We start from the raw sequence: 13,916 nt of genomic DNA, 5'->3' as shown, positions 1-13,916 counted from the left end.
TAATGTTGACCAATGAAGTTCTTTTCATCTTCTGCTCCCTCTCTCTCTTTGCATCATTTGGACTCATGGATTTTTACATATTTGCAGGTTTTCAATCAGTTGCAGTCTATTCTTCTGTGCCTAAATGGTCCGGTCTTTGGTCCCTGGAGTCCTTTCAAATTGACTCCTGTGTTCTTTTGACTTGACCCCAATAGTATTTTTATTGAAATAAGGGTTACTGAGGTATAATTTTACATAAAATAAAATTCACTCTTTTACAAGTGGACTGTTTAATAGGTTTTGACAAATGTATGCAATCATGTAACTATCACCATGCTCAAGCTCTGGCAACCACTGCTCTGTTTTCTCTCCCTATAATTTTGCTTTTTCTAAAATATCATATAAATGGATAGATTATGTAATCTTTGATGACTACATAGTAGTTTTGAGATTCATCTATGTTATTGCATGCATCAGTAGTTCGTTGCTTTTTATTTCTGAGTAGTATTCCATTCTATGGATGTGCCACAATTTATCCATTCGCCTGTTGAAGGTCATTTGGTTTGTTTTCAACTTTTGTCTATTACAAATAAAGCTCCTGTGAACGTTTATATAGAAATATTTTTGTGAACATAGGTTTTCATTACCTTGTGTAAATACCTAGGAGTGGTGGTATTCGATCGTATGATAAATATATGTTCAACTTTATAAGAAACTGCCAAACGGTTTCCCAAAAGGGGGCTGTAATATGATAACATGGCAGACACCACCTTAATTAAGTGATCAAAGGTAACACTATCACTAACGGTTTAAGCAGCATCATGTGCCACCTGTAATTAACATCATGTACACCTGAGAGGATGCAGTATGAAAACTCAATGTCATTTCAGTGACAGTTCAGCCAATGGATAATGACGGTCCACTCATGAGGAAACATCAGGCAAAGCAAAATTGAGGTATGATCTACAAAGTGGCTGTATTATAATCCTCAAAATGCCAAGGGAATCAAAGTCCAGGAAATTGAGGAACTGTCTCAAGTTGAGGGAGACTAGAGAGATCTGACACCTGAATAAAGCACATGACCCTAGATGGATCCTTTTCCTAAAAGGCATTATTAGAACAATTGGTGAAACTCGAATTTGGTATCTGAGTGAAATATATATATGAGTTTTTTGTACCATACTTACAACTTTCCTGAAGGTTCAAAATTGTCTCAAAATTAGAAGTAAAGAACAAGATACAGGAGTGTGATGTCAGCATCATGGTGGCCTAAGACATCCCTTGTTTTCTTCACTCTTTGAATATCTAAAATTTGACATCTGTCAGTGAACAAAAGTGCCTCTATGGAGCTGTGGGATCCAGCATTGTACAGCAAGCAACCTGGAAGGAGTCTTGCCCATCTGTGCATCTGTTAATAAGCAGACAGACCCCATATGGGTTATGGAACTGACTGGAGCCTGTGATCCAACTCCAGCACCTCTTGGCCCTGGTCCAGGAGCACCTGGAAAATGCTGACTTGGATAGACACCCATGGATGAAAGAGCCTTTGTAGAAGCCCAGGTTTCTAGAGGAGAATTTCAAGCACCCCATTGGAGCAAAAAACAAGTTTGGACACCTTGGAGTGGGTAAGAGGAACTTTGTCTGCATCGTCCCTTTCTCCGAGGCAGCACAGCTTAGAGAAAGGAGGCTGAGGATCCCTCCTGCAGAATAAAAGGGACAGTAGTGAGTGAGTCCCCAGCTTCCATAGCTGTGTGGGATGCTGCTAAAGAACCTGGTCTCTCTCCTGCATCACCCAGAGTGTTAAATCAAGAGCTCCATGGCTAGGGAGAGGGAGGAGATCAGGAAAGAGGCAAGTAAGAGTATCAGAGGGCATTAAAGAGATGCAGTTCCTGCTGACAGCATTCTAGACCCCAGTAGGAGGCCTGCTCACAAATCACTGGGAAAATCTTACCTGAGGATCCCTCGATTGGTGCACAGGCACCCCCAATTCTCAAAGTGCCAAATCCACACCTCCCTCAACTTTGCGTGTTGTGGGACTACCATAGAGAAATTAGATGGATGTAACAAGATGACATGTACTGACTGTATGCAGTATTTCTGCTGGATTTGCATGAGTTCTCTCTCCAGAGCAAGCCCTTATAAATGTTTCAATGATCCTGCTTTGCTGTATTTTAACCTGTTGTTCCATGCTGTGGATGGTAATGGAGATGTTTGGGAAGATGAGATTGAAGACTAGTTAACTCTTACTACTCAAGATATGGAAGTGGAATGGTTTGCCCTAATCTTTTGTCAAGTACACAAAGTAACTTTGCAGGATATTTAGGGTACTGTTCATTCACTCTTCCTATGTAAGGAGATTTGGAAGAACAAGGTTTATGTTTTCGTGTGGTAGTACTGATTAAGGCACATTCATACATTTTTCAATGTAACATAATTGAGAAAAGTATAAGCCAAAGCTTCAGAAAATTAAAACTAGAGAATATTAAATTCTCTAGTGTGCCCGAAGCTCTGACTAATTAAAAATTAAGTATTTATTTTCTTCCCCAAGCTTTAGATGAGGAGAGGAGTCAAGGGTTAAACTTATGGACCTTTTTATCTCTGAGGAGCATCCCTCTTAGAGATTCTATGGGAGCCCCCTCAGTGCTACTCCTTACAACTGAGGCGGGTAGAAGCCTTATTAAAATTGTACCAAGAGCTTGATCTCATTTCCTCCATGTTACATTCCTTCCAACCTAAGTTTCTGCTAAGTTTTCTTTGGAGGAAGCCCTTTACTCTATAACTGATTGGATGGCCCAGTGTCATGTTGATCTACTGCTTTTCAGAACAGAAATTTATAGATAAATTTAAAAATATTTTTTAATACCACAAACACTGTGGGTCACCTGATATTTATTAGTGGTATATAGTCCACTGGTTTTGAGCCAACTCTGGGATTTAACAGTGCTGGCTCAGGGGAATTCAGCCCTATTTAACTTTCCTGGGCAGTAGAGCCTAGCTTCAGAATGACTTGACTTTGCTTCCTTTGGTTCTGCATTCTCTCCCTTTACTCTCACGCTACCCTCCGCTGGTAAGAACAGTTTTAATATTAACTCCACCAGCTCATATTTATATTGCCTTTGCTGGAACAGGAGAAAGCCTAATATATTTCCAAACTGCACAAGCTGAACTTTCTTTAATTATCCCTTTTTTGAACTCCACCCCACTGTAGTTCCAGTCCTAACTTTCTGAATTCTTTCTTTTTAAAGGTCTTTTCTAATGAGCTATGGAAATTTGGCTTCCTACCCTTTTTTTGCAACAGTCCTGCTAGGAGGGGTACTTTTGGCTTGATATCTAGATTCTTGTTTCTAGGTTTTGTTGGCTTTTTGAAAAATTGTCTTTTTTTCATGGTTTGGTGAGTGGCTTGGTAGCAAAATAAGATTTTTTGAAAAAGGACAGAGAAATTCAGCTGCAGCGTGAACATGTTCTTTTTTCCTAGTTTTTCACTGAAAATTGGGGAATCACTTTTAACCATTTTATTCATATATATCCAAAGTGTCAGCAAGGACTGTTTCTAGATTGTCAATGTGGATGCTTATCTTAAAAATAAAAATAATTTAAAAATTGTCTTATAAGACAAAAGAAAAGCAAACTGTAAACCAATATCCCTGATGAATATAGATGCAACAATTCTCAACAAATTATTAGAAAACCAGGTTTAAAAGCACATTAAAAGGATCATACACCATGATCAAGTGGGATTTATTTCTGGGATGCAAGGATGGTTCAACATAAATGAATCAATAAGCATGATACACCGCATTAATAGAATGAAAGGTTAAAACATGATTGTCTCAATAGATGCAGAAAAAGCATTTGACAAAATACAACATCCTTTCATAATAAAAACTCTCAACAAATTGGGTATGGAAAGAACATACTTCAACATAATAAAGGCCATATTTGACAAGCCCACAGCTAACATCATACTCAACAGTGAAAGTTTGAAAGATTTTCCTCTAGGATCAGGAACAAGATAATAGTAGTCACCATTACTACTCTTATTCAACATAACACTGGAAGTCCTAGCTAGAGGAATCAGGCAAGATAAAGAAGTAAAAGGCATCCAAAATGGAAAAGAAGAAGTAATATTGTCTTTATTTGCAGGTGATATGATATTATATAGAGAAAATCATAAAGACTCAACCAAAAAACTATTGGAACTATTGGAATCAACAAATGCAGTAAAGTTGTAGGATATAAAATCAACATACAGAAATCATTGCATTTCTATACACCAACAAAGAAATAGGTGAAAAAGAAATAAAACTATCCCATTCACAATAGCGTCAAAAACAATAAAATACTTAGGGATAAATTTAACCAAAGAACTGAAAAATCTGTACAATGAAAAGTATAAGTCTTTGAAGAAAGAAAGTGAAGGAGACACAAACAAGTGGAAAGATATCCCATGTTCTTTGATTGGAAGAATAAATATTGTTAAGATGTCCATACTACCCAAAGCCATTTATAGATTCAGTGCAATCTCTACCAAAATTGCAATGGCATTTTTAACAGAAATAGAAAAAAAAATCCTAAAATTTGTGCGGAACCAGAAAAGTCCCTAAATAGCCAAAGCATTCCTGAGAAAGAAGAACAAAGCTGAAGGCATCACACTTCCTGATTTCAAACTTTATTACAAAGCTGTAGTATTCAAAATGGTATAGTACTGACATAAAAACAGACACATAGCCCAGTGGAACAGAATCAAGAGCACTGAATAAACCCATGTATATACAATCAACTAATACTTGACAAGGGACCCAAGAATACTCAATGGGGAAAGGATAATTTCTTCATTAAATGGTGTTGGGAAAACAATATTTACACGCAAAAGATTGAAATTGGACTCCTATCTTACACCACTCACAAAAATTAACCCCAAATGGATTCAAGACTTACTCCTAGAAAAAACAGGGAAAGGGGCTGGCCCAGTGGTGTAGTGGTTAAGTTCACATGCTCTGCTTCAGTGGCCCACAGTTTACAGGTCTGGATACCGGGTGCAGACCTAGAAACACTTGTCAAGTCACACTGTGGTGGCATCCCACGTAAGATAGAGGAAGATTGGCACAGATGTTAGCTCAGCAACAATCTTCCTTAAGTAAAAAGAGGAAGATTGGCAACAGATTTTAGCTCAGGGCCAACCTTCCTCACACACACACAAAAAGGAAAAATCTCCTTGACCTTGGTCTTGGCAATAATTTTTTGGAAATGACACCAAAAGCGCAAGCAGCAAAAATAACAAGAGAGTATATTAAACTAAAAGCTTCTGCAGAGCAGAAGAAACAATCAGCAAAATGAAAAGGCAATGTACAGAATGGGAGAAAATATTTACAAACCATCTATCTGATAAGGAGTTAATATCCAAAATATATAAGGAATTCATGCAACTCAATAGCAAAAACCCCCAATCCAATTAAAAAATGAGTAGAGGACCTGAATAGACATTTTTCCAAAGAAGACATACAAATGGCCAACAGGTACATAAAAAGATGCTCAACATCACTAATCATCAGGGAAATGCAAATCAAAACCACAATGAGATATCACCTCACAGCTGTTAGAAAGGCTATCATCAAAAAGAGATGTGTTGATGAGGCTGTGGAGAAAAGGGAACCCTTGTGCGCTCTTGGTGGGAACGTAAGTTGGTACAGCCACTATGGAAAACATTATGGATGCTCCCCAAAATATTAAAAATAGAACTACCATGCGATCCAGCAATCCCACTGCTGGATATATTTCTGAAGGAAATGAAATCACTATCTCAGAGAGATATCTGCACCCCATGTTCATTGCAGCATTATTCACAACAACAAACACATGGAAACAATCCAAGTGTCCATCGACAGATGAATAGATAAAGAAGATGTGGTTACATACACACACGTACACGCACATGCACACACAGGAATATTATTAAGCCATAAAAAAGAAGGAAAGCCTGCTTTTTGTGACAACATGGCTGAACTTTGAGAGCATTATGCTAAGTGAAATGAGTCAGACAGGGAAAGATCAGTGCTGTATGTTTTCATTATATGTGGAATCTAAAAAAGATGAATTCATAGAAATAGAGAGTGGAATGGTGGTTGCAAGGATCTGAGGGGTGGGAGAAATGGGTAGATGTCAGTCAAAGGGTACAAACCTCCAGTTATAAGATGAATAAGTTCTGGGGATCTAATATACACTGTGGTGACTATAACAGTACTATATTATATACTTGAAAGTTGTTAAGAAAGTAGGTCTTAAATGCTATCGCCACATATGAAGAAAAGGTAATTATGTGATAGGATGGAGGTGTTAAATAACTTGTTGTAATCATTTTGCAATATATGTGTGTATCAAATCATCACATTGTATACCTTCAACTTACATGTGCTATCTGTCAATTATATCTCAATAAAGCTGAAAAAAGGCCAGTCGCAGAAGGCGACATATTGTATGATTCCATTTATATGACATTCTCAATAAGACAAAACTAGAACGAAGAAGAGCACATCAGTGTTTGCAAAGTGTCCTGTGTGGTGAAATGTGACTATGGAGGGATATCATGAGAGATCTTGGTGGGCATTATTTTGTTTCCTGACAGTGGTGGTGGTTATATGAATCTGTACATGTTTTGAAATTCATAAACCATATGAAAAAGTTAATTTTACTGTATTAGAATTTAAAATAAAATGAAAATAACACTTTTTTAAAACTCAATGATAAAGATACCCCCAACAACTCAATAAAAATAAATAAATAAGTAAATAAATAAACTCAATAAAAAAATCAACTAAAGAATGGCACAGAAACCTGACCAAAGAAGATATACATATATAGGAAATAAACACATGTCAAAATCTTTTAAGATCATTAGTAATTAGAGAAATGTAAATTAAAACCACAATGAGATACTATCACACACCTATCAGAAGGTCTAAAATTTAAAAATTAAACTGGCCATTGCAACTACTGGTGAAAATAAATCTTTCATACAGTGTGGATGGGAAAATAGTAAGGTACAACCACTTTTTCATCTGATTTGGGCATACTAATTTTTTATGGTGGTAAAATAAAAATAACATAATATTTATCATTTTAACCATTTGTAAGTGTAGAGTTCAGTGCCATTAAATACATTCACAATATTCTGTAACCACCATTATCTATACCCAAATTTTTAAATCATCCCCAGCATAAACTCTGTGCCCCTTAAACAGTAACTGCCCAGTCTTGTCCACCCAGCCCTGACGGACCTCTTTCAACTCTGTCTCTATAAATTTGCCTATTTAGGTACCTGCTGTAAGTGAAGTCACACAATGTTTGTCTTTCTGTACCTGGCCTATTTCACTTAGCTTAAAGTTTTCAAGGTGTATCCATGTTGTAGCAAAAGTTCAAAATTTCATTCATTTTTAAAGATGAATAATATTACTTGTATGTATAAATCACTCTTTGTTTATCCACTTATCTGCTGATGGACACATTGATTGTTTCTACCTTTTGGCTATTGTGAATAATGCCGCTATTAACATTGGTGTACGAGTATCTGTTTGAGTCCCTGTTTTCAATTCTTCTGGGTATATATCCAGAAACAGAATTGCAGTATCATATGGTAGGTCTATGTTTAATTTTTTGAGGAACCTCCATACTCTTTTCCACAGCATCTGCACCATTTTACATTCTCACCAGCAGTGCACAAGGGTTCCAATTTCTTCAAATCCTTGTCAACACTTGTTCTTTTCCATTTTTAAAAATTATATCACTTAAGTACATGTGAAGTGATATGTCATTATGGGTTTGACTTTAATTTCCCTAATGACTAAAGATGTTGAGCATCTTTTTACATGCTTATTGGCCATTTGTATATCTACTTTGGAACAATGTCTATTCAGGTTTTTGCTGATATTTGAATTGGTTGTTTGGGTTTTGTTGTTGTTGAGTTGTAGGGGTTCATTATATATTCTAGATAGTAACCCCCTATCAGGTATATGATATGTGAATATTTCTTCCACTCTGTAGGTTTTTTCACTTTCTTGATAGTGTGCTTTTATGCAGAAAAGTTCTTTATTTTGATTAAGTCCAATTTATCTATGTTTTCTTTTGTTACTATTGATGAATGAATGGATAAATAAACATATTAATGACAATGTAACATATAGACTTAAAAAGGAATTAAATTCTGATACATGCTATAACATGGATGGACCTTGAAAACATTATACTAAGTAAAATAAGCCAGATGGAAAAGGGAAATATTGTATAATTCCACTTATATGAGGTACCTAGAAGAGTCAACTTTGAAGAGACAGAAAGTAGACTAGTTGTTCCCAGGGGCTGGGTGGAGAGGGGAAGTGGAGTTATTGTTTAATGGGCACAGCGTTGCAGTTTGGGATGATGAAAAATTCTGGAAATGGATAGAGGTGATCGTTGCACAACAGTGTGGATGTACTTCATGCTACTTAACTGTATACTTAAAGTGATAAATTCTATGTTTTGCGTATTTTAACAAAAAAAGGGAAAGGGGTGAAGAAACGTATACCATGCTAAGATGAAGCAAAAGAATGCTACAGTATCTGTATTAATTTCAGACAAAGCAAATTTCAGAACAGGGAGAATTATCAGGGATAAAGAAGAGCGTTACATAATGACAGTGGGATCAATTCTCCAAGGAGTCATAACAATCTTTAATGTGTGTTCACCTAGCAACAGAGTATAAAATTACATGAGGCAATAACTGACAGAATTGCAAGGAGAAATAGGTGATTCCATTAGTATAGTTGGAAACTTCAACACTGATCTTTCATTAATTGACAGATCTAGCAGGCAGAAAATCAGTAAGGATATAGTTGAACTGAATAGCACTATCACTCAACTCTAATTGCCATTTATAAAATACTTCATCTAACAACAGCAGATTACACATTCTTTTCAAGCTCACAGGGAACATTCACCAAGATAGACCACATTCTGGCAATAAAATACACCTTAACAAATTTAAAAGAATAGACATTTTACAAGGTATGCTCTCAGACCACAATGGAATTAAATTAGAAATCAATAGCAGAAAGACAGCTAGAAAATCTCAAAATATTTGAAGATTAGTAACACACTTCTAAACAACACATGGGGCAAAGAAGTAGTAGTCTCAAGAGAAATTAAAAAATATTTCACGGGCCGGTGGTGTAGGTTAAGTTCTTGTGCTCTGCTTCGGCAGCCCAAGGTTTGTGGGTTCAGATCCCAGGCTTGGACCTACACAATGCTTGTCAAGCCTCACTGGAGGCATACCACATACAAAATAGAGGAAGATTGGCACAGATGTTAGCTCAGGGACAATCTTCTTCAAGCAAAAAGAGGAAGATTGGCAATGGATGTTAGCTCAGGGCCCATCTTACCCCCACCCCCCAACATTTCAAACTAAGTAAAAATGAAAATGCAACTTATCTAAATTTATGGGATATAGCAAAAACAGAACTTTTAGGGAAACTTATAGCATTGAATGTATATATTAGAGAAGAACATCAAAGTCAATAATCTAAGCTCCACCTTAGGAACAAGAAAAAAGAGCATATTAAACCCAATGTAAGCCAAGGAAAATAAATAATAAAAGTTAAAGCAGAAATCGGTGAAGTTAAAAACAGGAAAACAGAGAAAATCAATGAAATCAAAAGCTTGTTCTTAAAAAATTCAATAAAATTGATAAAGCTCTACCTGGGCTAACAAAAAAAGAGAGAAAATACAAATTACTAGTATCAGGAATAAAAGAAGAGCCATCACTGCTGATTCCATGGATACTAAAAAGATAAGAGGAATATTTTAAACAACTGTGTATTCATGATTTTGATAACTTAGATCAGATAGACCAATTCCTTGAAAGACACAAACTACCTGTACTGGGTTGAATAGTGTCCCCTGAAAATTAATGTGCACCAGAACCCCAGAATGTGACCTTATTTGGCAATAGGATCTTATCCGGAAATAGATGTAATTAGTTAAATAAAGGTGTGTTAATAATGTATTAGGTTGGGTCTTAATCCAATGACTGGTGTCCTTATAAAAACAGAAAACAGAGACACAAAAATAGGGAGGAAGGCCATGTGAAAAGAGGCAGAGATTAGAGTCAACAGTTCAAGGAATGCCAAGGATTGCCAGCAACCCTCAGAAGCTAGAAGAGACAGGGAAGGATTATTCTCTAGAGTCTTGAGAGAGAGCATGGCCCTATGAATACCTTTGCTTCAGCATCCTAGCCTCCAAGACTGTGAGAGAAGAAATTCCTGTTGTTTTAAGCCACCTAGTTTGTGCTAATTTTTTATAGCAGCCCTAGGAATCTAAAGCACTACCAAGACTGACATAAGGAGACGTAGACAATCCGAATAACACTATATCTGTTAAAGAAGTTGAATCAATAATTAATAATCTTCCAAAAGCCAAAGCACCAGACCCAGATGGTTTCTCTGATGAATTCTAATAAACATTTAAAGAAGAAATGATATAAATTCTCTACAATCCTTTATGGAAAATAGAAGCAGAAGGAACATTCCCTACTTAATTCTCTGAGATCAGCATTACGCTAATACCAAAACCAGATAAAATCATTACAAGAAAGGAAAACTACAGACCATAAACACAGATCTCATAAACACAGATGCAAAATCCTCAAAAAAATATTAGCAAATTGAATCCAACATTGTATATAAAGAATTATACACCATGATAAGTGGGATTTATTCCAGATATGCAAGGCTGGCTCAACATTTGAAAACCAATTAATGCAACCCATCATATCAACAGGGAAGAAAAATCATATAATCATATCAATAAATGTAGAAAAAACCTTTGATAAATGCAACATCTATTAATGTTGAACTCTCAGCAAACTAGGAATAGAGGGGATCTCCCTCAACTTAAAAAAGAACTCTACCAAAAAACCTATAGCAAACATCATTATTAATGGTGAGAAACTAGATGCTTTTCCTCTAAGATCTGGAACAAGGCAAAGATATCACACTGAACACTCTTATTCAAACCAGACTGGAAATCTTAGCAAATGCAATAGGACAAGGAAAAGAAATAAAAGGTATATGGATTAGGAAGGAACGAATAAAACTGTCTTTGTTCACAAATGATATGATTATTTATGTAGAAAATCCTAAAGAATCAACAACAACAGGGAAATCCCTGACTATAGCAAGGTTGCAACATATAAAGTTAATATACAAAAGGCCATTGCTTTCCTCTATACCAGCAATGAACGCTTGGAATTTGAAAGTAAAAACAGGATACCATTTACATTAGTACATCAAAAATGAAATATTTAGGCATAAATCTAACAAAATATGTACAGAATCTGTGTGAAGAAAACTTCAAAACTCTCATTAAAGAAGTCAAAGAAGATCTAAATAAATTGATAGATACTCTGTGTTGAAGGATAGCAAGACTCAGTATTGTTGAGATATTAATACTCCTCATCTTGATGTACAAATTCAATTCTATCCCAATCAAAATCCTAGCAAGTTATTTTGTGGATATTTACAAACTGATTCTAAGTTTATATGAAAAGGCAAAAGACCTAGAATAGCCAACAGAATGCTAAAGAACACAGAGGAATGACCTACCCCACTTTAATACTTATATACAGCTACAGTAATCAAGAAAGCATAGCACTGGTGAAAGAATAGAGAAGTTGACCAGTGATTCAGAATAAAGAGCCCAGAAATAGACCCACATGAATATAGCCAGCTGATCTTTGACCAAGGAGCAAAGGCAATTCAATGGAGCAAAGGTAGTCTTTTCAACAAATGGTGCTGAAACAGGGGGACATTCAAATGCAAAAAAAAATCCAGACATAGATATTACATGCTTCACAAAAATTAACTCAAAGTGAATCACAGACCTAAATGTAAAGTGAAAAACCATAAAACATCTAGAAGATAATATAGGATAAAATCTAGGTGACCTTGGGTTTGACAATGAGTTTTCAGATACAACACCAAAAGTATAATCCATGATGGAAAAAAAGATGTACTTTATTAAAATTGAAAACTTCTGCTTTGCCAAAAAAACTGTTAAGAAAATGAAGATAGAAGCCACAGATGTGAAAAAATATTTGCAAAACATACCTAATAAAGGACTTGTATCCAAAATATTCAAAGACCTCTTAAAACTTAGTAATAAGAAAACAAACAACATGGTTTAAAAGATGGCATAAGATCTGAACAGCCACCTCACCAAAGAAGATATGCAGATGGCATGTAGTTATATGAAAACATGCTAAATATTAGATATCACTAGGGAATTGCAAATTAAAACAATAAGATACCACTACATACCTATTAGAATAGATAAAATCCAATAATGCCAGATGCTTGTGAGGATACACTGCAAAGGAACACTCATTCATTGTTGATGGGAATGCAAAATGGTACAACCACTTTGAAAGACAGTTTGGCAGTTTTTTACAAAACTAAACATACTCTTACCACATGATCTACTAGTTGCATTCCTAGTCTTTTATCCAACTGAGTTGAAAGCTTATGTCCACACAAAAACCTGCACGTGAATGTTTGTATCAGTTTTATCCATAATTACCAAAAGCTGAAGCAACCAAGATGTCCTTCAATAGGTGATTGATAAATAAACTCTGGTAGATCCATACAATGGAGTATTATTCAGTGATAAAAAGAAATGAGCTATTAAGACATGAAAAGACAGAGGAACCTTGAATGCATTTTTACTAGGTAAAAGAAGCCAATCTGAAAAGGCTACATACAATATGATTCCAACTATATGACATTCCAGAAAAGGCAAAACTATAGCGAAAGTAAAAGATCACTGATTGCCAGCAGTTTAGGGAGAGGGAAGAGTAAAGGAAGCACAGGGAATTTTTAGGATGGTGAAATTATTTTTTATGAAACTGTAAAGGTCATGTCATTATGCATTTGTCAAAGTCCAAAATCCAAAACAAGAAGTGAATATTAACGTAAATTGCGGACCATAGTTAATATATCAATATTGGCTTATTAAATGTAACAAATATATTGTAATGGAAGATATTAATAATAGGGGGAATTGGGGGGAGATGGAGTGGGTGTATGAATTATTAATTATTTAAAAATACTCCATTGATATGCCCAAAAATAAAACGGAGGTGACAGAGGAATGAATTGGCGAACTTGAAGATAGAAAAATAGAAATTACCGAGTGTGAAGAACAGAGAGAAAATAGGCTGAAAAAAAAAAATGAACAGAGCTTCAGGGGTCTATGGGACTATAACAGAAGATCTAACATTTGTGCCATTGGAGTCCCAGAAGAGAGTAGGAAGAGGTAGTCCTGAAAAAGTATTTGAAGAAATAATAGTTTAAAACTTAGCAAATTTGACAAAAGTCAAACCTACAGATTAAAGAAGCTTAGCAAACACCAAAGAGGATAAATACAAAGAAAGCCACTCTAAGACACATAGTCAAACTTCTGAAAACTAAAGACAAAAAATCTTGAAAGCAGTGAGAAAGAAGTGACAATGACACTGGATTTCTCATTAGAAACCATGAAGGTCAGAAGGAAGTGGCACAAAATTTTTCCATTTTTGAAAGAAAAGAATCTCAACTGGCAAAAATTGCCTTTAAGAATGAGGACATATAAAGACATTCTCAGACAAAGAAAAACTAAGAAAATATGTTGCTAGCAAGCCTGCCCTTAAGAATGGCTAAAGAAAGTTCTTTAAACAGAAAGGAAATTATAACAAGCTTTGGCATGCACAAAGGAAAAGAATGCCTGAATGGCTAGCAATAGGGGTAAACATAATAGACTATCCTAATTCTCATGAATTTCTTAAATCCTACTTGACAGCTGAAGCAAAAATTATGACATCATCTGATGTAGTGCTCGATGTATGTAGAGGAAATACTTAAGGCAATTATATTTAA

This window comes from Equus caballus, chromosome 1, assembly GCF_041296265.1.
Source record: "Equus caballus isolate H_3958 breed thoroughbred chromosome 1, TB-T2T, whole genome shotgun sequence".
In the NCBI taxonomy this organism is placed as follows: Eukaryota; Metazoa; Chordata; class Mammalia; order Perissodactyla; family Equidae; genus Equus; species Equus caballus.
The sequence above is the reverse complement of the archived record's forward strand: the minus strand, read 5'-3'. Positions refer to the sequence as shown.